The sequence below is a fragment of the Ranitomeya imitator genome, chromosome 4 (genome assembly GCF_032444005.1).
Source record: "Ranitomeya imitator isolate aRanImi1 chromosome 4, aRanImi1.pri, whole genome shotgun sequence".
NCBI classification, from domain to species: Eukaryota; Metazoa; Chordata; class Amphibia; order Anura; family Dendrobatidae; genus Ranitomeya; species Ranitomeya imitator.
This window is the reverse complement of record NC_091285.1, coordinates 473,621,119-473,645,759: the sequence shown is the minus strand read 5'-3', so window position 1 is coordinate 473,645,759 and position 24,641 is coordinate 473,621,119.

Here is a 24,641-nt window from a genome sequence, read left to right as displayed (position 1 = left end):
CAAACAACCACGCAGAGGGCGCAAAAAGACCCTCCACACCGACTAACGGTACGGAGGTGCTCCCTCTGCATCTCAGAGCTTCCAGCAAGCAAGAAAAAAAAACCAATATAGCAAGCTGGACAGAAAAATGGCAAACAAAAGTAACACAAGCAAAACTTAGCTTATGCAGGGCAGACAGGCCACAAGACGATCCAGGAGAGAGCAAGACCAATACTGGAACATTGACTGGAGGCCAGGAAAAAAGAACTAGGTGGAGTTAAATAGAGCAGCACCTAACGACTTAACCTCGTCACCTGAGGAAGGAAACTCAGAAGCCGCAGCCCCACTCACATCCACCAGAGGAAGCTCATGGACAGAACCAGCCGAAGTACCACTCATGACCACAGGAGGGAGCTTGACCACAGAATTCACAACAAATCCCTATCTGATGTATTTAAAAACCTGATCATCTGTATATTACCTATGTGAACAGGGTTCAGAGAGGAAAAGTCCATGTGGACATGCTGAGTGGAACAGCTTTTGTGCAGATAGCCCAAGAGGAGTGGCGGGTAAGTCCCCAGTCTTGTAGACACAAGAGAACAATTATGTAAACAGGAACACATGGGCTACTCGCACAGTGAACAAGTCTGTAGGAACATGCTCACACACCACCAAGAAACTTGAAGACACAAAAGAGCATAGTGGAACCAAAAACACTCAGTTTCAAAAAATCACAGTAATCCGCAAGTGCGGATGATCAGGTTTTTAAATACATCAGATAGGGATTGCATACATCAGTTAGGACTGCTCTGATATGGGTATACCTTGACATTTAGTGGAGCAGCTTAGTATACATTTTTTGCAAAAAACGTATCAACTATGCTCTTTTGTGTCTTCAAGTTTCTTGGTGGTATGTGAGCATGTTCCTACAGACTTGTTCACTGTGCGAGTAGCCCATGTGTTTCTGTTAAAGAAGTATGTGGAAAAAGGGACAATAACCAGGAATAGAGCGGAAAAACTTTTACCGGAATTTCCAAATTTTCCGCACTAATACAGTATTCCTAAAGTCCACAAGTATGCGAAAAAACTGCCTGGATGCCCGATAATTTCGGTGAAGGAATCGTTAACAGAACCACTGTCCCAATTCCTAGACTGGTTATTAAAACCGTTGCTCTCAAAAATTCCTTCTTTTGTAAAAGACTCAGGGGACTTTCTATTGGCCTTGAAAGACATCCAGTGGCAACCGACCTTTGCGCTAGCCTCTATCGATATAGTTAACCTCTATACAAGAATTCCACAGAAAAAGGGACTAGAAGCAATTTATCGGATTTTGGCAAATACGGAAAAAGATCAAGATTTCATTTAGTTCATAATGGATGGCTTAGAGTTCGTACTTTCTCACAATGCGTTCAAATTTTTGGACAGATGGTACCTTCAAAAGACCGGTACTGGCAATTAGTACTCCGGTGGCATGCGTTTTCGTGAACCTGTTTTATGCGGCGTTCGAGGAAAAGCATGTCATCGGACCCCAAAACCTGTATCTCAAACACATATGGTTATATTTACGTTTTGCTGGTGATATTTTTTTAATATGGGATGGAGGAGAGCAGGCTTTCAATTAATTTGTATCATTTTTGAACGAGAACAATAATGAAAACATGAGATTCACGGCGGTTTTCGGAAAAAATCAATTGGAATTCTTAGACATATTTTACAGCAGGCTGAACGTCGCGCAGCGAATTTATCCCAGACTAAACTCTTGGAAAAAGGCAAAAAAGGTAAAAATAAAGTAAAAAATATTGCAGAAAATAGGGTGGATAATCCCAGTAATAACCGGCGCTTTACTTTTACGTTTAAACACAGCCTAATGGATAGGGAAATTCACGCTGCCATACACAGAAATTGGCATGTGCTTCAAAGAGATGCGGATTTTAGTAATTTAACTGCATCAGCCCCCTTATTTGCCTACAAACGTTTGAGAAATATAGGTGACTTGGTAGTCAAAAATCTTCTCTCTCTGATTGATAGTAATTGGATTAAAAAAACAACGCCACATGGCAACTTCAAATGCGGTAATTGCAGCTTCTGCCACTTGCATAAAACTGATAATCCCCTAAAACTGGGAACTACAGAGCACTTTGTGAAGGACTTTATAACGTGCAAAAGTAAATTCATTGTATATGTTATTTTTTGCCCATGCAACCGGTTCTATATTGGTAAAACCATAAGACCTTTAATGGTCCGGTTTCGCGAACACTTTAATTCAGTGTCTACCGGGAAGGGGCGGGTGCGTTTTGTGAAGCACATGCAGGAGGAACACTGCGGCGACCCCAATCTCTTACAGTTTGCTGGGCTTGAGATGAATAATTTCCCTCAGCAGGGGGGTAATCATGGTAAGCTTCTTTTGCAACATGAAGCTAAGTGGATTCTAAGAACAATTGCACAAGGTCACCTAGGACTAAATGATAAGCTAATGGCGATCTTTATCTAATTCGTTTGTAAGAAGCAGTCTGTAATCAGAGTTTGTTGTTTTTAATATTGTACAAAAATTGTTTTGTTTATGTGGTGAGCATATTTCTATAAAAGGAAATGACATCACAGTTTGCAACTCACATGGACCCGTAGTAGAAGCGCCTGTGCGCGAAACGGCCGTTGTCCTCTCCTTTCACTCCCTTGCTCCCTCGTACACTCCTGCCGATGCCGCATCATGTCTGTGAAGGCTTAAGTGCTAAATAAAGGACATTTTTTAGCTGAAGACAGAGGGTGAGTGCTGCATTTCTTTCTTATACCTGCTCGCTTTGAATCTTGGACTCTGTATGCATAGCACCACCTGGATCTCATCAGAAACCAATAGCGTCCACTCCGTGTAAGATCACATGTAAAATTGCTTTGATATACAGCTTTTCAGTGCCGGTTACTTTCTTTCTCTGGTGGTTGTGATATATCATTCATATTGCAACACTATAGATAAAAATTGAACATATACAAAAAATATAGTAATAGTGTTGCACAATTACAAATGGTCAAATAGAAAAATGTACTAAGGATTAAATGCCAAAGAGTGACAAAAGACTTGACCAAACGCTTCCGTGCTAGGGGATATCCAAAGTTGGCTATTATAAGGGCTTATCTGCAAGCAAATAATACCTCAAGGGAAGCTTTGCATATTCCTTCACCACGCAGTCAAGATAATCATTTGAGATTTATTACTGCTTTTCACAATCAGTGGAATAATGTTGAGATGCTCTTCCAAAGGAATTGGGATTCTCTAAAGACTGACCCAAGGATCTCTGATTTGTTGCCGGCACGTAATATGTTGACAGCCAGACGGTTACCAAACCACCGGGCGCACTGTCTAGAATCCATTTTATAAGACCTCCCAAAAGAATTGGGTCAGGACATCAGCTACAGGGGTCGTACCCCTGTAGAGATTGCAATGTTTGCCCTTTTGTTGGACAGAATTCTTCATTTGTTAACCCTGTTGATTCTACCGTTCATGCTTTGAGGGATTTTATAAATTGTAGAACACAAAATGTCATTTATGCTCTTGTGTGCACCTGCCCCAAGATTTATGTGGGTCAGACCTCCGAGCAACTACACAGACGCACACAACAGCATATCTCGAACATTCATTTGGCCAAACAAGATTTGGCCAAGAGTAAAACCATCTCCATGGTTGCGTCTCATTTTTCACAGGTTCACTCTGCAAGCACATGTGGCCTGCAGGTAGTGGGCTTGCAGAGGATCCCACCCAATATTTGCAAAACTGATTGTAGGGGTGAGCTATTGAGGTTGGAGTCCCGTTGTATCTACAGGCTTGATGCAGTCACTCCATCGGGTCTCAATGAAGACCTTCTGTTCACATGTTTTTTAATGCCTTAAGGTGGGCTTTTTGCTTATTTTGATAAGCTTTGTATTTTCTTTGGATTTTGTTATTGTCCTTTTTTTCAGATGTATTTTCATTTCGTTACTGCTTCATGTGGTGGTATCCTGATCGTTATGGTTATTTGTATATTTGATTTATGTCTACTAGTGATGAGCGAATGTGCTCGCCATTACTCGATACTCGCCCGAGCATCAGTGTACTCGGTGTACTCGCCGAGCACCGAGCATTTCCGGGATTATTCGGGGGTAACTGGTGTCTCCACCCAGCATTTTTGGTGGACTTTGGAAACCCAATCACGTTGCAGGGATTGTCCGCAAGGCCATGAAACGCCGCAGCCATCTTTGTTGTGGTCGTGCAGTGATTGGCTTGGCCGCACAGCATAATCCCGAGTATAAGAGACCTGGCGCCGCCCTGCTCGCTGCATTCAGCTTCGGATACAGTGAAAGTAGGGAGAGCTGCTGCCGAGATAGGGTCAGAATCGTGGTTTTTATAGTTAGTGTAGGTCCACAACTGTTAAATCCACAACTGCTGAGAAACCAACAGTCCTTTTTAGGGCTGATTCGTGGGTCCCAATATTGCAGCGCTGGGTAGGCAGAGCACAGCATATCCACAACAGTGCAAAGCCCGCAGGCACTGTATGTGCGTACATTGCTCCCACTGCATCCCTCCCAAAGCTCCATAACTGTCTGCTGCTGCAGCTTCTTTACTTTACACCTAGTTGCATTCTTTTTTCCCAAAAATTCACCCCCCCAAAAAAATATACAGTCTGTTCTGTCAGACTGAGACCTGTTTAAAAATCATAGTTTGTCAAGCATACGTAGCATAGTTGTGTGTGCTAGCCTTGTGCCACTGTTTTTTTTTGTGTTTTAAATTCACCAAAAAAGGCCTCATATATCTGCGTGCCCAAGTTTAGGCATTTTAGGCTGTTTTGCCACTGTTTTTTCTGTCTGTTACTCTACTTATATACAGCACTATTTTGAATTTTAAAAAAAACTAGGCCACATATTTGGCAGTGTGGTATTTCCGTGACAGGCCTCATATATCTGTGTGCTCCAAATTTGGGCACTGTAGGCCGGTTTCCCACTTTTTTTCTGTCTGTTACTCTAATTATATACAGCACAATTTAGCATTTAAAAAAAACAGGCCACATGTTTGGCAGTGTGGTATTTCCGTGACAGGCCGCATATATCTATGTGCTCAAAGATTGGGCATTGTAGGCCAGTTTACCACTTTTTTTGCTGTCTGTTACTCTACGTGAGATTTTGCCTAGAGCCCCAGATCAAGGGAGATTATCAGTGGTCTTGTCTGTCTTCCATTTTCTTATTATTGCTCCCACAGTTGATTTCATCACACCAAGCTGCTTGCCTATTGCAGATTCAGTCTTCCCAGCCTGGTGTCCTTCGACAGCTCTTTTGTCTTCACCTTTGTGGAGTTTGGAGTGTGACTGTCTGTGGTTGTGGACAGGTGTCTTTTATACTGATAACAAGTTCAAACAGGTGCCATTACTACAGATAGTGAGTGGAGGACAGCGGAGTCACTTAAAGAAGAAGTTACAAGTCTGTGAGAGCCAGAAATCTTGCATGTTTTTAGGTGACCAAATACTTATTTTCCACCATAATTTGCAAAATAAATCTTGCCAAATCAGACAAGGTGATTTTCTGGATTTAAATGCATATTCAACCAGTTGCGCTAGCGTTAACCCCTATCTGACCTTGGACGGGATAGTACGTCCAAGGTCAGATCCCCTGCTTTGATGCAGGGCTCCGCGGTGAGCCCGCACCAAAGCCGGGACAAGTCAGCTGTTTTGAACAGCTGACATGTGCCCGCAATAGGCGCGGGCAGAATCGCGATCTGCCCGCACCTATTAACTAGTTAAATGCCGCTGTCAAACGCAGACAGCGGCATTTAACTACCGCTTCCGGCCGGAAATGACGTCATCGCTGACCCCCGTCACATGATCGGGGGTCGGCGATGCGTCTGGATGGTAACCATAGAGGTCCTAGAGACCTCTATGGTTACTGATTGCCAGTGGCTGTGATCGCCACCCTGTGGTCGGTGCTCACAGCACACCTGCATTTCTGTTACATAGCAGCGATCAGCAGATCGCTGCTATGTAGTAGAGCCGATTGTGTTGTGCCTGCTTCTAGCCTCCCATGGAGGCTATTGAAGCATGGCAAAAGTAAAAAAAAAAAGTTGAAAAAAATGTTAAAAAAATAAAAAAAATATAAAAGTTTAAATCACCCCCCTTTCGCCCCAATCAAAATAAATCAATAAAAAAAATATCAAATCTACACATATTTGGTATCGCCGCGCTCAGAATCGCCCGATCTATCAATTAAAAAAAAGCATTAACCTGATCGCTAAACAGCGTAGCGGGAAAAAAATTTGAAACACCAGAATTACGTTTTTTTGGTCGCCGCGACATTGCATTAAAATGCAATAACGGGCAATCAGAAGAACGTATCTGCACCGAAATGCTATTATTAAAAACGTCGTCTCGGCACGCAAAAAATAAGCCCTCAATCGACCCCAGATCACGAAAAATGGAGACGCTACGAGTATCGGAAAATGGCGCAATTTTTTTTTTTTTTTAGCAAAGTTTGGAATTTTTTTTCACCACTTAGTTAAAAAATAACCTAGTGATGTTAGGTGTCTATGAACTCATACTGACCTGGAGAATCATAATGGCAGGTCAGTTTTAGCATTTAGTGAACCTAGCAAAAAAGCCAAACAAAAAACAAGTGTGGGATTGCACTTTTTTAGCAATTTCACTGCACTTGGAATTTTTTTCCCGTTTTCTAGTACACGACATGCTAAAACCCATGATGTTGTTCAAAAGTACAACTCGTCCCGCAAAAAATAAGCCCTCACATGGCCAAATTGATGGAAAAATTAAAAAGTTATGGCTCTGGGAAGGAGGGGAGTGAAAAACGAACACGGAAAAATGAAAAATCCCATGGTCATGAAGGGGTTAAAGGAGCCCCTGCTGCAAATAATAGGAAAATACCAACAAGTTTGTCCCAATGTCTAAAATTGGATAAACTGAAAGCGCAAATATACAGTTTTTTGATTTTTTGAATTTGTTTTCCCATTTTGACTCTCATAATTGTGGTCTACCTATAATGTCAATTACAGGCATCTCTCATCTTTTTAAGTGGGAGAACTTTCAGAATTGGTGGCTGACTAAATACTTTTTTCCCCACTGTAACAATGATGTTTCTGTGGTACTTGGATGCCGTGGAGAAATTAAAGTTATAATCATATGTTGGAAGACATGAGGTAACTGACACTGGTAAACAATCTCATTTTGGATTAATCAAATTATAATTTGTGCAGTGAGTTGATTAGAGAATAGAGTTCTTCTCCGAACATATTACTGTTTGTGCTTGACAAGGACTCTTGATGTAATGCAGCTTTCATTTCACATTGACAAATCCATTTATATCTGTTTTGTCTGGAACATGGTAATTATATTACAGGCCTATACTATATAAACCACAGACAAGTTAAAGATTTTAACTACATTTGTAATTGGCTACATTCATCATAGGAATCCTCAAATAGATTGCATCTAGAGAAAATATAAATATCTTAGAGATTATTGATATTGAGTTTTTCATGCAACTATTCATAAATGATTTGTAAATATCTAAATTAATATCATATTTAGTCAGGACTGCTACTTTATTGATCACATAATTAAACAGATATAGCTTAAATACCAGAAAAGATTAAAGTGAATGTCCATTATTTTATTACATACTAGAAATAGGCCCGATGTTATCGCATCGGGAGTGCGGTGAAATTAACTTCTGTGTATGCTTAGTGGTGCTGATTGGAGCAGCGGACATGTCTCACACCGTTTGTGCTTTCCACCATATCTGCTCTATATAATTTCTCTGCATTTTTGTATTTTTGCGCAGGCGCAAGTGACATACACGTCACCGATATTCCCGCACATGCATAGTAACGACGCTGTTGTTACTGCTCATATTTGGGAATAGCGGAGACGTGTATGTCACTTGCACAGGCACAAGTGACACTGCCGTGGTGCCTTATGGGATTCGGAGACAGCGGACGGAAGTCCCACCTGGCGATTAATAGATGTGGGGGATATACAGCTGGCGTCACATATTGCACTGCTTATCTAGTATGTGGGGGGATATAAAGCTGGGGGTGTCACATGTGGCACTGCTTATCTAGTATGAGGGGGGATATACAGCTGGGATCACATGTGGCATCGCTTATCTAGTATGTGTGGGATATACAGCTGCAGTCACATGTGGTATTTTTTATCTAGTATGTGGGGGATATACAGCTGGGCGTGTCACATGTGGCACTGCTTATCTAGTATGTGGGGATATACAGCTGTGGGGTCATATGTGGCACTGCTTATCTAGTATGTGGGGGATATACAGCTGGGGGGTCACATGTGGCACTGCTTATCTAGTATGTGAGGGATATACAGCTGGGGGTCACATGTGGCACTGCTTATCTAGTATGAGGAGGGATATACAGCTGGGGGTCACATGTGGCACCGCCTATCTATTATGAGGGGGCAATAAATCTCATAATTATTGCAAGCTTTTGTGCTTGTAGACACGTGAGCTCTTCCTTGCAGGCAGTAAGTGATAAAATCTTCTGGCTGGCAGCAGGCAGCACCGGTCCCTTGGTCACTGATGGGTCGTGCAGCCACCCTGCACCTGAGCTCCGCTAGACAGAGCCACCTCGTGCCGCCCGGTTCTCCTTCATTCCTGAAATTGCCTTCTGCCAACGTCATGTCAGACCTGCCCAGCTGTCAATCACTTCCAGACCTGTCAATCAAACGACGATCTGTCGGTCATCTACCTGAACCCCACCCTCCTCGATGTCCTGACTTTCCAATGTCCCCTGCCTTCTCACTGTCCCCATCCTCCCCACTGTCCACATCTCTCCTCTCTGCAGCGCAGCAGCGTTCTCCTTCCCAACCTGAGTCTCTACCTATCTCGCAGCCATTAAGGAAGCCGGGGAGTGAGGAGAGGAGAGGGAGGAGCAAGCGGCAGTGAGAGGAGGGCAGGCCTGCCCTGCAGATCTGCAGCCATTTCATTCTTGGATTTCCCTGCCTCATCCATGGAGCTGAGAGCAGCAGGGCGGGGGGTCCTGCCCGTACATGGGGCTCCCGGGAACTGCAGCCATTATGCCGGTATGTAACCACTGTGTGTCCAGGCTGTGCAGCTCTCATCCTGTGTGGCCATGAAGTGTGCCTGTGCAAGTGACACTGCCACGGTGCCTTATGGGATTCAGGGACAGAGGCCAGGAGTCCCAACTGGCGATTATATATATATATAGATTTATAGTGGTTGGAGCTCTGTTTTTCTTTTACAAAGCTCCATATCATTTGCATAAATATAGATTTAAAGCACAAAACTCTGGCTGCTACCTGAGTCATCAGTGGAAGAGGCTTTCCGTCTATTTGATTTTTTTATTTCAGATTTTAAAATAATAATAATTTAAGTAAACCAAAAAGTTAAATTTTTATTAAAACATTGGAAATTTCAGTTTAAATTTATGAAGGAAGAAAGAATTGCCAAAAATATGATAGAAGAGGGACTCAGCTATACTCTGTATTAGTGATAAAGAGCCTCATACATATTCTGTTAAAATTGTCATATAGTGGTACGCCTAGACTTATAAAGGCTATGCACTAAGTGGAAAGTCTGCCAAAAATTATAAGCAGGGTCATCCATACACCCTTGAAAGCACCAACTGTAGTACCTTATTCATGTATAAGGAACAAATCAATACATCTACACTCATATTAGCTCTGAACACAGTGCAAACCCTGTAAAAAATACAAGCAGGGTCATCCATACACCCTTGAAGGCACCAACTGGAGTGCCTCATAAAAAAATTAAGAAAGCGTAGTTGTAGCACTTCTACACTCATAAAGGAATTACACACAATGCAAAGTCAGAAAAAAAATTGTAACTAGGATCATCCATACACCCTTGAAGAACAACTTGTCAGCCTCATTAAAATATTTTGAAAGTGTAGTTGATATAATCGTACAATCATAAAGGCTTTGCACAAAGTGCAAAGCCAGGAAAGATTATATGTAGAGTCATCCACAGACCCTTGAAGGCATCAACTGATGGGCATCATTAAAATATTGAAGATGCGCATTTTGGCGTCTGCCTTCGTCAGGGGGTTGACAAAGGCAGATGCCAAAATGTGCATCGGATAGGACTCTGCTTCACCACACTCCTCATTTATACACTGCCATACAGGTATAGTCTACTATAGGATCCTATCGATATTATTTGTATAGCTTGCGGACAACCCACAATATACTGTACATTTATCACTTCACAGTGGCCCCTCTGTAATTCAGGATTTATATGTATAGGCACAAGCACATGCATCTTTATCGGCCATTCTTGCTGCTCATAGATATGTCTTGTCTTTCACATTGCCTGCATGTATTGACATAACTCAGTGGTTAACATACTTGGATGTGTGGATACTATTATAATGGATTCAGACTATAGCACTATTTGCACTTTATTAAATTGATTATTCTAATCCCAATCCATATTGATGTCCACACATTCCTTTCAGTATTGGTATTCATCAATTATGTTTTTTAATTTTGATTCATTTGTCATATGTATATATTTCTTATGTAAGTGTCACATGGAATTGCGTCCGCTGCACTACTAGCCATTTCCCCCACACTCACATTTTTATTCTTATTGTATTTGACTAATAAAGTTGTATATTTTATTCATTCATTTTGGACTTGCAATTTAGTTTTTTTTTTCTTCTTATACGTATGTTCACCGATGAGTCCATAATTGATCCAAAAGACATATGTGGTGACAGTAGGGGACTTTCCTTTTTATCTTTATGCTTTTTTCATATCTTTATATTACCTACATATTTATTTTCATCCTTTCATACTGCACCACCACCCTTTTTTGATGCTTTATTAACAACCCTGCTGATCTTTGCATAGCACATGTTGAAAATTACAATTTTTTTTGTCTCAGAACTCTCTTTAAAAAAGTTCCAGACTGGGGAAGCCCTAACTCTTTGACTGAAAAATTCACGAGTGTCAGTGCTCTGCGGAACATTTACCCCCATTCTCCCTCTGGTCACCCCAGTACCTATTCTTGCCTGTTTTGGAGCTGCTAATCCCTTCCCCTCAGCGCTGCTCGCCTCGCTCTGCATGCCAGATTCCCAGGTTTTGTCAGTGACTTCATCATGCACCACTTCATCTTCCACCGCCGCACCCTGGTCCTCCTGATTTAGTGACTTAATAGAAACCTGACATAATGGAAACTATGTCTCATTATCATCTTCCACACAGTCATTACTGCTCTTGTTGTGAATCACTAACAGCATCTCCTCCTGTGCCACAATCCAGAAGTGATGTTGTAAAGAGCTCCTCAGAGTGTTTTAATGTGAGATCATTAGTTTCCTGGGCCCAACATGGTGGGAGGAAGATGGATCAGGGTGAGGATTAAGTGATGCAGGCTGGTGAGACTGGGCAGTGTGGAAGACTGGGTGGTGCTGCCGAGAATGCTGAAAGCAAAATCTTCTGTCCAACTGACCACCTGTTTGCACTGCTCTGGCATACACCATGCCTCCCTGTAAAGTGGGACAGGAACCTATGTATCATTGAGGGGCATGTTTCTTTTGCTCCAGCAACAGTCATAGTTGCACCAGCCCCATGTCCTCGGTGTTTGCGTGCAGCATCATCAGCACTTTCACTTTCCTTCCTGCAAGCCTTATGCATTTTCTAATATCTAGGTCTGTTGAAACCAAATTTATTTTCAGTTAAGGCAGCAATCAAAGTAATTTTTTGGAGTTTAATGCCACATTTATGTACCACAAATCACGTAATACTATATGGACGAGTAATCGAATCCAGACAAATTTTTTAATGCTCTTTTGCAGTGTCATATACAGATTAAATGAACCATAGAGCACGTAATATTGTATGGATGAGTAATTCAATTCAAACAGAATTTTAATGCTTTTTTGGAGTATTATATAACCTCAAAATGTACCACAAAGCACATATCACTCTATGGATGAGTGATTGAATCCAGAAACATTTTTCATTGCTTTTTTTTAGTGTTATATACCACAGAAATGTACCACAGAGCATGTAACACTTTATGGATGAATAATTGAATTCAGACAAATTTTTCAATGCTTTTTTGAGTGTTATATGCCACCAAAATGTACCATAAAGCACATAACCTTGCATGGATTAAATCCACAAAAATGTTTAAACACTTTCTTTGGAGGGTTAAAAACCACAAAACACGACAAATTGTGGCACCCGTGAGGGTCCAGTCACCACAGAGGTACTGCACCTCATCCAAAGGCATGGTATCTCACTCTTGGGTAAGAAAAGGGAAGAAAGAGCTACATGTTTAAATATTTTACCTGTTGAAATGCATTTCAGAAAAATTATTTGCATGTTTTAACATCTGTTTACTCTGTTCCAGTCCGCAGACATGCTTTTTTTAATGGGAGGGCATGTGGCACCCCTGAGGGTCCAGTCACCACAGAGGTACTGAAACTCAGCCAGCGGTGTGGTATCCCACTCTTGGGTAAGGAGGGAGCACTATCCGATACCCACACACTAGCTTGCAACACCACACCACTCCAGGCCAGGTGACCTAGGCGGACCCTATTTTGGGAGGGGCCCATTTCAGGCTAGAGAGGGGACTAAGTAGAGGGTGTGTGTGGATTGTGTGACAATTGGTAGTGAGGAGTTGTTATGGAGACAGGAGGGAGGTCAATTTAGTTGGTGAGAGGAAGTCAGACGAAGGAGAGAGTCTGAGGAGAGCGGAGAAGACAGGAGCCACTGAAAGAGAAGAAGGGATCCTAGGGGGCAGGGAAGTGAAGAATCCACGCATGGTGCCTGAATCCATGCTGACTGTAGTCAGGTGGAGGGACCAGGTCGCAGTGGGGACCGGCCCCAGACTAGTGGAGAAACTGTAGGACTCAGCTAGCAAACCAAAGGCTGTGGTGCCACAGCCAAATCTACACATAATCACTAAAAAGGCAGCCACATAGGGTCAATGGGACCAAGAGGACGTCACCTGACAGAACCTGAGGCTGCTGGCTTGGGACACTGTGTGTAAGGTGCAGGGCAGGAGGGTGAGAGCCAGTGCAAAGAGATAACCTGGAAAGGTACCCCAAACTACCCGAGAGCTGGCCTGACCACAGACCCAGATGACACAGCACGTGGCTGGTGATTGTCACCTGAGAAATTTTTAGTAAAGTGTAAAGACTGCACTCTGCTGTGTCCTCAGAATTATTTACTGCGTCACCTGTCCAGTACTGCAACAGTACCCATCGTCTAATTTATGCTATATCTGCCCTGGGGCCCCGCACTACCCATGAAGAGCTGAAACATCCTTGCTGTGTCACCATCAGCCCCAGGTGACCTGAACTGCAGCGTCAGCAATTCGGAGCCGATCACCACGGGTGGCATCATGAATCAATCCCTATAAACTTTTCTCATTGTATCATCATTTTTATTGCACGCCCAGGGCCATGGAGTCAGGCCACAGCCCCGTGACTTCCCCGAAGAACTGTCTGACCCGGTTCCGAGCACCCTACGGCCCTAGTGGGCATCACAATATTGTATGGATGACTATTGAATAAATAAAAAAAATTCAATCCTTTTTTGGAGTTTTATATATCACAGGAATGTACCACAAAGCACCTAATGTTTCAACACGATTTTGGAGTGTTGTATACCACCAAAATGTACCACAAAGAACATAGTCTTTTATGGATGAGTAATTGCATTTGCAAAAATTTGGAATGCTTTTTTAGAGAGTTGTATACCAAAGAAATGTACCACAAAGCATGCAATACTCTATGGATGACTAATTGAATCCAGAAAAATTTTACAACCCTTTTTTTGAGTGTTATATACCACAAAAATTTACCACAAAACACATGTTAGGGCTAGCGGAACGCACCAAATATTAAGACAAATATAGTATGGTGCGTTCGCAGCCCGGGGTCCACCGTGCAGAGATGGAACCTGCTGCCAAGTAACGACGGACTATATGGCGGTACTCATAAGAATACACACGTGGGTTAAACCTCACCCAATGTGAAGGAAGCGATCCTGTTGTGTCACAGGATCGCGGTACCGCACATAGAGCGCGAGCAAGTGTAGTCAGCGAACTCAACCCCGACAAGGATTGAAGTCCGATTAGGCCCTTGCTGGCATAACACCGCAACTGAGTGTGTAAAGAAACTAAATAACTATTTTAAGGCACGAGAGTGCATGCGGTGCCACACTGACGAACGCCACTAACCACCCAGGCATGGGTAAGGAAAGCACAGAGGAAGTGCACGGCGCCGTACTGGCGGTCACAGCAACTGGACGCTGTAATGTGTGATTTGTGCTGTAGGCTAAGTCGGGCGCTAGATAGCAGCCATACACCTTCCGCGAACAGACATTCAATAGGGTAGGGGTATCCAAGGACGACTTGCACTCACAACATACACACATTAACAATTGTACACTAGCGCATGGCCGTGCGGTCATTCGCAGTTTATATAGTTGCAGCACAGGAAGTGGCCACAGAAACTTTGCCCTTCCAAGACCTGCCAAGAGGACCAATGGAATGTGCTGCAGAGCCTGAGCACATGACCCTCGATCTCCAACGGGAGATCTTGCCCTGGGCATGCTCAGTGTGTGCAGAAAAGGACTTAGTCCCAGAGAAGTCCGCTCGCTGCTGACCAGCACTGACTTTAATGGCAGAAGCTGAAGAAGCAGCAGCAACTCTCTGCACAGCGTGAGACTGAGCAAGACGCTGAGACCGACGTCCCTGCTGAGCAGACTCCACTGCGGCTGGATAAGAATGGGAGACCGCAGCGGAGATGGCTCGAGCTTCCCCCTGTGCAGAAGCGGGAACTCGAGACCTAACATTACCCCCCCTCCTAGGACCCCCACCTCCTTGGGCCTCGCTATGCTCGAAGGCAGCAATGAGCTGTGGGGCCCGAATGTTTTCAGCAGGCTCCCATGACCTGTCCTCTGGGCCATAACCCTTCCAATCCACCAGATAGAACTTTTTGCCGCGTACCACCTTGCACCCCAAAATAGTGTTCACCTCGTAATCGTCCGTAGACGAACCCGATGTACCGGCAGATGACTCGGAAAACCGGGACATGTATACGGGTTTCAAGAGGGACACATAAAAGGTGTCAGTGATACCCAAGCGTGGAGGAAGAGCCAAACGGTAGACCACAGGATTAACTTGTTCGAGAACCTTGAAGGGACCCAAGTAGCGAGGAGCAAATTTAGTGGACTCAACTCGCAGCCTGATGTTACGGGCGGAGAGCCACACCAAGTCGCCAGGAGCAAAGGTCGGGGCGGGACACCGATGAACATCGGCGGAGGACCTCATTCTCTCCTTGGAGGCCCGGATGGCATCCTGCGTGCGGTCCCAAATGTCCCTTGCCTCCACAGCCCAGTCTGCCACCCTGGAGTCAGCAGAAGACACAGGCATGGGCACAGGAACACGCGGATGCTGGCCGTAATTTAGGAGGAATGGAGTCTGACCGGTAGAGTCGGCTACGGCATTGTTAAGTGCAAACTCTGCCCACGGTAGCAAGGATGCCCAGTCATCCTGCCTGGCAGAAACAAAATGTCGTAAATATGTGACCAAGGTCTGGTTGGCCCTCTCTACCCACCCATTCGTCTCGGGATGATATGCCGAAGAGAGATTCAACTCAATACTGAGTAGACGACAATGCTCTCTCCAGAATCGAGACGCAAACTGGGGACCTCGGTCACTAACAATTTTGTCTGGCATACCGTGTAGGCGAAAGATATGCTTGACGAACAAGACAGCCAACACCCGTTCAGAAGGTAGCCGTGGAAGAGGCACCAAGTGCACCATTTTGGAAAAATGGTCGGTGATCACCCAGATAATGGTGCAGTTACGAGACTTGGGTAAGCCCACCACAAAGTCCATCCCGACCATCTCCCAGGGCCTGTCCGCCACCGGCAGAGGATAAAGCAAACCAGCTGGCCGTTGTCGAGGAGTCTTGTTCTTGGCGCAAGAGACACACGCCCGAACATACTCTGTGACATCACGAGCCATATGCGGCAACCAGTACGTCCTCGCTAGTAACTCAGATGTCCTTTTGGTACCAAAATGTCCACCCACCCTGGACGAGTGTGCCCAAGAGAGAACCTCCGGTCGCAAATTGGATGGAACAAAAGTCTTGCCCGGGGGCACAGACTCTAGCGAAACCGGGGCCACAGTTCTCAAGCTCTCGGTGGGGACAATAAGCCGAGGCTCCTCCTCCTCCTCCGCAGATGACACAACGGAGCGAGAGAGAGCGTCGGCCCGAATGTTCTTCTCCCCAGAAAGAAAATGGAGGGTGAAATGAAACTGGGAGAAGAATAAGGACCATCTGACTTGGCGAGAATTCAACCGCTGGGCTGTCTGCAGGTACCCCAAATTTTTATGGTCTGTGAAGACTTGGAAGGGAAAACGTGCACCCTCCAAGAGATGTCTCCACTCCGAGAAAGCCAACTTCATGGCTAGCAACTCCCTGTCCCCGATGGAATAATTCCTCTCTGCTGGTGAGAAGGTCTTGGAGAAAAAGAAGCAAGGATGCTTCCGACCTTGAGCATCCTTTTGGAAGAGGACTGCTCCAGCACCAACAGAAGAGGCATCCACCTCCATGATAAATGGCTTATCAACATTGGGGCGATGTAGGATGGGAGCGCTAGCGAAGTGTGACTTAATAGAGTTAAAGGCCTTGGAGACCTCCTCAGACCACAATTTGGGATTCGCCCCCTTCTTGGTGAGGGCAACCAAGGGAGCTTCCAAAGTTGAGAAGTGCGGAATGAACTGGCGATAGTAATTAATGAACCCCATAAAGCGCTGCACCACTTTAAGAGAATGGGGTTTCTGCCAGTCCATCACAGCCTGTAGTTTGGCAGGATCCATAGCCAATCCCTGGGCTGAGATGATGTAGCCTAGGAAAGGTAAGGACTCCTGCTCAAACATACACTTCTCCAACTTGGCATAGAGGGAGTTTGCCCGTAGGAGGTCGAAGACTTTGCAAAGATCTCTCCGGTGGGAGTCAATATCTGGAGAGTAGATGAGAATATCATCCAGATAGACTACGGCCGAGGTGGAAAGCATATCCCGGAAGATATCGTTCGCAAAGTCTTGGAAAACGGCTGGGGCATTACAGAGCCCGAAGGGCATCACCAGATATTCATAGTGCCCATCCCTGGTGTTAAAAGCCATCTTCCATTCGTCCCCCTCACGGATGCGAATCAGATTGTAAGCACCCCGCAGATCTAGTTTAGTAAATACCCTTGCTCCCCGAAGCCTATCGAAGAGCTCAGATATCAAGGGCAAAGGATACTTGTTCTTAACGGTGATGGCGTTAAGACCCCTGTAGTCTATGCATGGACGCAATTCTCCATTCTTCTTCTGCACGAAGAAGAACCCTGCCCCAGCAGGTGACACTGACTTCCTAATGAATCCTCTTGCCAGGTTTTCCTGGATGTACTGAGACATTGCCTCCGTCTCCGGGAGAGATAGCGGATAGACTCGACCCTGGGGAGGCTCAGCACCAGGCAAGAGATCAATAGGACAGTCATAGGGGCGATGGGGCGGAAGAATCTCCGCCGCCTTTTTGGACAACACGTCTGCATAAGACCAATACTGCTTGGGGAGAGAGGAAAGATCTGCGGGTACCTCTGTAGTAGCAACCTGAACGCACTCCCTCTGACACCTACCCCCACAAGATTCACCCCATCCCAGGATTCTGCCAGAGGACCACTCGATATGAGTAGAGTGGTACCGTAGCCAAGGTATTCCCAACAGGACCTCATCAATTCCCTCAGGAATGACGAGCAGAGATATAATCTCCTGATGAGATGGCGACATGGACAGAGTAATAGGGATGGTCTGGTGTGTTATCTGTGAGGGCAGTGCCGACCCATTCACCACTCGTACCGTAACTGGTTGAGCTAGCATAACCAGGGGTATTGCGTGACATTGGGCTAAGGCAGAGGACATAAAATTGCCCTCCACCCCAGAATCCACGCAGAGATCTACCGAGTGGGAGAATGAGCCTATAGTAATTGTCCCCTTAAAGGACAATTTAGAGGCAAACATCGCCGTGTTTAGTGTACCTCCACCTACTACCACTAAACGCTAACGTTTCCTCGATCGCTGAGAACATCTGGTGGCTAGATGTCCTGACTGCTGGCAAACATGACAGACCTTGAGTGCACAAGCGTTCCGGGACTTAGATCCCGCTTGTGACACTTCCCTGGCCTCATGTGACTCAGGAACCAGGACCGGAGATTCCAGAGGTTTGGCGAAGGTAGGAGCCAGCCGAAACCTCTGCCTACACTGGGCTCGCTCTAACCTCCGCTCGTTAAAACGGAGGTCAATTCGAGTGGAGACAGTTATTAACTCCTCCAGTGTGGCAGGAATCTCCCTAGTGGCCAGAGCATCCTTAACGTGGTCAGCCAAGCCCCTCCAAAATATGGGGATAAGAGCTTTATCCGACCAGTCCAGCTCAGAAGCTAAAGTGCGAAATTGAACGGCGAATTGACTGACCAAGGACTCACCCTGAGTTAATGCCAGCAGTTGGAGCGCCGTATCATGGGTGACTTGAGGTCCTAAAAAGACCTGTTTCAGAGTGCTCAGAAACAGCGGAGCACTCTGCACCACATGATCGCCACGCTCCCACAGAGGCGTAGCCCATTCCAACGCCCTGTCCGACAAAAGAGACACTATAAATCCCACCTTAGCCCGCTCTGTGGGAAAACGTGCAGCCAGAAGCTCGAGGTGAATAGAGCACTGACTCACAAATCCCCTACAAAACTTGCTATCACCAGAAAATTTTTCTGGCAGCGGGAGGCGAGAAAATGTCGGAGCAGGGGTGGCAATGGACAGGGTTGCTGCAGCCACGCTAGCAGCCTGTACAGCAACCGCGGTAACATCCACAGCTGAGGTTGCGCTCTCAAGAGCCGCCAACCTACCCTCCAGCTGCTGGATATACCGCAAGGATTGCTGTTTGTCCATCATTACTAGCCAGACCCTGGCGCTAGTGTAATGTTAGGGCTAGCGGAACGCACCAAATATTAAGACAAATAGAGTATGGTGCGTTCGCAGCCCGGGGTCCACCGTGCAGAGATGGAACCTGCTGCCAAGTAACGACGGACTATATGGCGGTACTCATAAGAATACACACGTGGGTTAAACTTCACCCAGCGTGAAGTGTTGTGAATTCTGTGGCTGAATTTACTCCTGTGGTCACAAGTGGTACTGCAGCTTCTGAGCTTCCTCCCTCAGGTGTTCTGGTGAGCTCGTTAGCTGCTTCATTACTTAACTCCGCCTGATGCTGCTATCCTTGCTCCTTGTCAATGTTTCAGTGTTGGATCTGAGCTTCTCCTGATTGTTCCTGTGACCTGCTGCTCTGTATAGCTAAGTGCTTTTTGTTTTTTTTGTTGCTTTTTTTCTGTCCAGCTTGTCTTTTGTTTTGCTGGAAGCTCTGAGACGCAAAGGGTGTACCACCGTGCCGTTAGTTCGGCACGGTGGTTTTTTTTTGCCCCCTTTGCGTGGTTTTGCTTTAGGGTTTTTTGTAGACTGCAAAGTTCGCTTTACTGTCCTCGCTCTGTCCTAGAATATCGGGCCCCACTTTGCTGAATCTATTTCATACCTACGTTTTGTCTTTTCATCTTACTCACAGTCATTATATGTGGGGGGCTGCCTTTTCCTTTGGGGAATTTCTCTGGGGCAAGTCAGGCCTATTTTTCTATCTTCAGGCTAGCTAGTTTCTTAGGCTGTGCCGAGTTGCCTAGGTAGTTGTTAGGCGCAATCCACAGCCGCTTTTAGTTGTGTTTAGGATAGGATCAGGTGTGCAGTCTACAGAGTTTCCACGTCTCAGAGCTCGTTCTTGTATTTTTGGGTATTTGTCAGATCACTGTGTGCGCTCTGAACGCTAAGCACACTGTGTTTCTGGATTGCCTTCATTACACCTGTCATTAGCAAACATAACAGTACAAGGAGACCAAACTAATGATTCTCAATAGAGGGAAAGAAAAAGTTCTGACATCATTTTTTTTTTTTTTTTTTTTTTTCTGCTCTGTGTTCACTTTTTTTTTTTCCCCTAGACATTTGGGTGATTCTGGACACAGGTGTGGACATGGATATTCAGGGTCTGTGCTCTTCAATGGATAATCTCGTTATAAATGTACAAAAAATTCAAGATACTATTGATCAGAAATCTATGTTAGAACCAAGAATTCCTATTCCTGATTTGTTTTTTGGAGATAGAACTAAGTTTCTAAGTTTCAAAAATAATTGTAAGCTATTTCTGGCCTTGAAACCTCATTCTTCTGGTAATCCTATTCAACAGGTTTTGATTATTATTTCTTTTTTGCGCGGCGACCCTCAAGACTGGGCATTTTCTCTTGCGCCAGGAGACCCTGCATTGAGTAGTGTCGATGCGTTTTTCCTGGCGCTCGGATTGCTGTACGATGAGCCTAATTCAGTGGATCAGGCTGAGAAAAATTTGCTGGCTTTGTGCCAGGGTCAGGATGATATAGAAGTATATTGTCAGAAATTTAGGAAATGGTCAGTACTCACTCAGTGGAATGAATCTGCGCTGGCAGCTTTGTTCAGAAAGGGTCTCTCTGAGGCTCTTAAGGATGTCATGGTGGCATTTCCTATGCCTGCTGGTTTGAATGAGTCTTTGTCTTTGGCCATTCAGATCGGTCGACGCTTGCGCGAGCGTAAATCTGTGCACCATTTGGCGGTACTGCCTGAGGTTAAACCTGAGCCTATGCAGTGCGATAGGACTATGACTAGAGTTGAACGGCAGGAATACAGACGTCTGAATGGTCTGTGTTTCTACTGTGGTGATTCCACTCATGCTATTTCTGATTGTCCTAAGCGCACTAAGCGGTCCGCTAGGTCTGCCGTCATTGGTACTGTACAGTCCAAATTCCTTCTGTCCATTACCTTGATATGCTCTTTGTCGTCGTTTTCTGTCATGGCGTTTGTGGATTCGGGCGCTGGCCTGAATCTGATGGATTTGGATTATGCTAAACGTTGTGGGTTTTTCTTGGAGCCTTTGCGGTGTCCTATTCCATTGAGAGGAATTGATGCTACACCTTTGGCCAAGAATAAACCTCAATACTGGGCCCAGCTGACCATGTGCATGGCTCCTGCACATCAGGAAGTTATTCGCTTTCTGGTGTTGCATAATCTGCATGATGTGGTCGTGTTGGGGTTGCCATGGCTACAAACCCATAATCCAGTATTGGATTGGAATTCCATGTCAGTATCCAGCTGGGGTTGTCAGGGGGTACATGGTGATGTTCCATTTTTGTCGATTTCGTCATCCACCCCTTCTGAGGTCCCAGAGTTCTTGTCTGATTATCAGGATGTATTTGAAGAGCCCAAGTCCGATGCTCTACCTCCGCATAGGGATTGTGATTGTGCTATCAATTTGATTCCTGGTAGTAAATTCCCTAAAGGTCGATTATTTAATTTATCCGTGCCCGAACACGCCGCTATGCGCAGTTATGTGAAGGAATCCCTGGAGAAGGGACATATTCGCCCATCGTCATCACCACTGGGAGCAGGGTTCTTCTTTGTAGCCAAGAAGGATGGTTCGCTGAGACCGTGTATTGATTACCGCCTTCTTAATAAGATCACTGTTAAATTTCAGTATCCCTTGCCATTGTTATCTGACTTGTTTGCTCGGATTAAGGGGGCTAGTTGGTTCACTAAGATAGATCTTCGTGGTGCGTATAATCTGGTGAGAATCAGGCAAGGAGATGAATGGAAAACTGCATTCAATACGCCCGAGGGTCATTTTGAGTATCTAGTGATGCCATTCGGACTTGCCAATGCTCCATCTGTCTTTCAGTCTTTTATGCATGACATCTTCCGTGAGTATCTGGATAAATTCCTGATTGTTTACTTGGATGACATTTTGATCTTCTCAGATGATTGGGAGTCTCATGTGAAGCAGGTCAGAATGGTTTTTCAGGTCCTGCGTGCTAACTCTTTGTTTGTGAAGGGATCAAAGTGTCTCTTCGGTGTGCAGAAAATTTCATTTTTGGGGTTCATCTTTACCCCTTCTACTATCGAGATGGATCCAGTTAAGGTCCAAGCCATCCAGGATTGGATTCAGCCGACATCTCTGAAAAGTCTGCAAAACTTCCTGGGCTTTGCTAATTTTTATCGTCGCTTCATCTGTAATTTTTCTAGCATTGCCAAACCATTGACCGATTTGACCAAGAAGGGTGCTGATTTGGTTAATTGGTCTTCTGCTGCTGTGGAAGCTTTTCAGGAGTTGAAGCGTCGTTTTTGTTCTGCCCCTGTGTTGTGTCAGCCAGATGTTTCTCTTCCGTTCCAGGTCGAGGTTGATGCTTCTGAGATTGGAGCAGGGGCGGTTTTGTCACAGAGAGGTTCTGATTGCTCAGTGATGAAGCCATGTGCTTTCTTTTCCAGGAAGTTTTCGCCCGCTGAGCGTAATTATGATGTGGGCAATCGAGAGTTGCTGGCCATGAAGTGGGCATTCGAGGAGTGGCGTCATTGGCTTGAAGGAGCTAAGCATCGCGTGGTGGTATTGACTGATCATAAGAACTTGACTTATCTCGAGTCTGCCAAGCGCTTGAATCCTAGACAGGCCCGTTGGTCGTTATTTTTTGCCCGCTTCGACTTTGTGATTTCGTACCTTCCGGGCTCTAAAAATGTGAAGGCGGATGCTCTGTCTAGGAGTTTTGTGCCCGACTCTCCGGGTTTGTCTGAGCCAGCGGGTATCCTCAAGGAAGGAGTCATTGTGTCTGCCATCTCCCCTGATTTGCGGCGGGTGCTGCAAAAATTTCAGGCGAATAAACCTGATTGTTGTCCAGCAGAGAAACTGTTCGTCCCTGATAGGTGGACTAATAAACTTATCTCTGAACTTCATTGTTCGGTGTTGGCTTGTCATCCTGGAATCTTTGGTACCAGAGAGTTAGTGGCTAGATCCTTCTGGTGGCCATCTCTGTCACGGGATGTACGTACTTTTGTGCAGCCCTGTGGGATTTGTGCTAGGGCTAAGCCCTGCTGTTCTCGTGCCAGTGGGTTGCTTTTGCCCTTGCCGGTCCCAAAGAGGCCTTGGACACATATTTCGATGGATTTCATTTCTGACCTTCCCGTTTCTCAAAAGATGTCAGTCATTTGGGTGGTCTGTGATCGCTTTTCTAAAATGGTCCATCTGGTGCCCTTGGCTAAATTGCCTTCCTCCTCTGATTTGGTACCTTTGTTCTTTCAGCATGTGGTTCGGTTGCATGGCATTCCTGAGAATATTGTTTCTGACAGAGGTTCCCAGTTTGTTTCAAGGTTTTGGCGAGCCTTTTGTGGTAGGATGGGCATTGACCTATCCTTTTCCTCGGCTTTCCATCCTCAGACTAATGGCCAGACCGAACGAACCAATCAGACCTTGGAAACATATCTGAGATGTTTTGTTTCTGCAGACCAGGATGATTGGGTGTCCTTTTTGCCGTTGGCTGAGTTCGCCCTTAATAATCGGGCCAGCTCGGCTACCTTGGTTTCTCCATTTTTTTGCAATTCTGGGTTCCATCCTCGTTTCTCTTCAGGACAGGTTGAGTCTTCGGACTGTCCTGGTGTGGATTCTGTGGTGGATAGGTTGCAGCAGATCTGGACTCAGGTAGTGGACAATTTGATCTTGTCCCAGGAGAAAGCTCAACTTTTCGCTAATCGCAGACGCCGTGTGGGTCCCCGACTTCGTGTTGGGGATCTGGTTTGGTTATCTTCTCGTCATATTCCTATGAAGGTTTCCTCTCCTAAATTTAAACCTCGTTTTATTGGTCCGTATAGGATTTCTGAGGTTCTCAATCCTGTGTCTTTTCGTTTGACCCTCCCAGACTCCTTTTCCATACATAATGTATTCCATAGGTCGTTGTTGCGGAGATACGTGGCACCTATGGTTCCATCTGTTGAGCCTCCTGCCCCGGTTTTGGTGGAGGGTGAATTGGAGTATATTGTGGAGAAGATTTTGGATTCTCGTGTTTCTAGACGGAAACTCCAGTATCTGGTTAAATGGAAGGGTTATGCTCAGGAAGATAATTCCTGGGTTTTTGCCTCTGATGTTCATGCTTCCGATCTTGTTCGTGCCTTTCATGCGGCTCATCCTGGTCGGCCTGGGGGCTCTGGTGAGGGTTCGGTGACCCCTCCTCAAGGGGGGGGTACTGTTGTGAATTCTGTGGCTGAATTCACTCCTGTGGTCACAAGTGGTACTGCAGCTTCTGAGCTTCCTCCCTCAGGTGTTCTGGTGAGCTCGTTAGCTGCTTCATTACTTAACTCCGCCTGATGCTGCTATCCTTGCTCCTTGTCAATGTTTCAGTGTTGGATCTGAGCTTCTCCTGATTGTTCCTGTGACCTGCTGCTCTGTATAGCTAAGTGCTTTTTGTTTTTTTTGTTGCTTTTTTTCTGTCCAGCTTGTCTTTTGTTTTGCTGGAAGCTCTGAGACGCAAAGGGTGTACCGCCGTGCCGTTAGTTCGGCACGGTGGGTTTTTTTTGCCCCCTTTGCGTGGTTTTGCTTTAGGGTTTTTTGTAGACTGCAAAATTCGCTTTACTGTCCTCGCTCTGTCCTAGAATATCGGGCCCCACTTTGCTGAATCTATTTCATCCCTACGTTTTGTCTTTTCATCTTACTCACAGTCATTATATGTGGGGGGCTGCCTTTTCCTTTG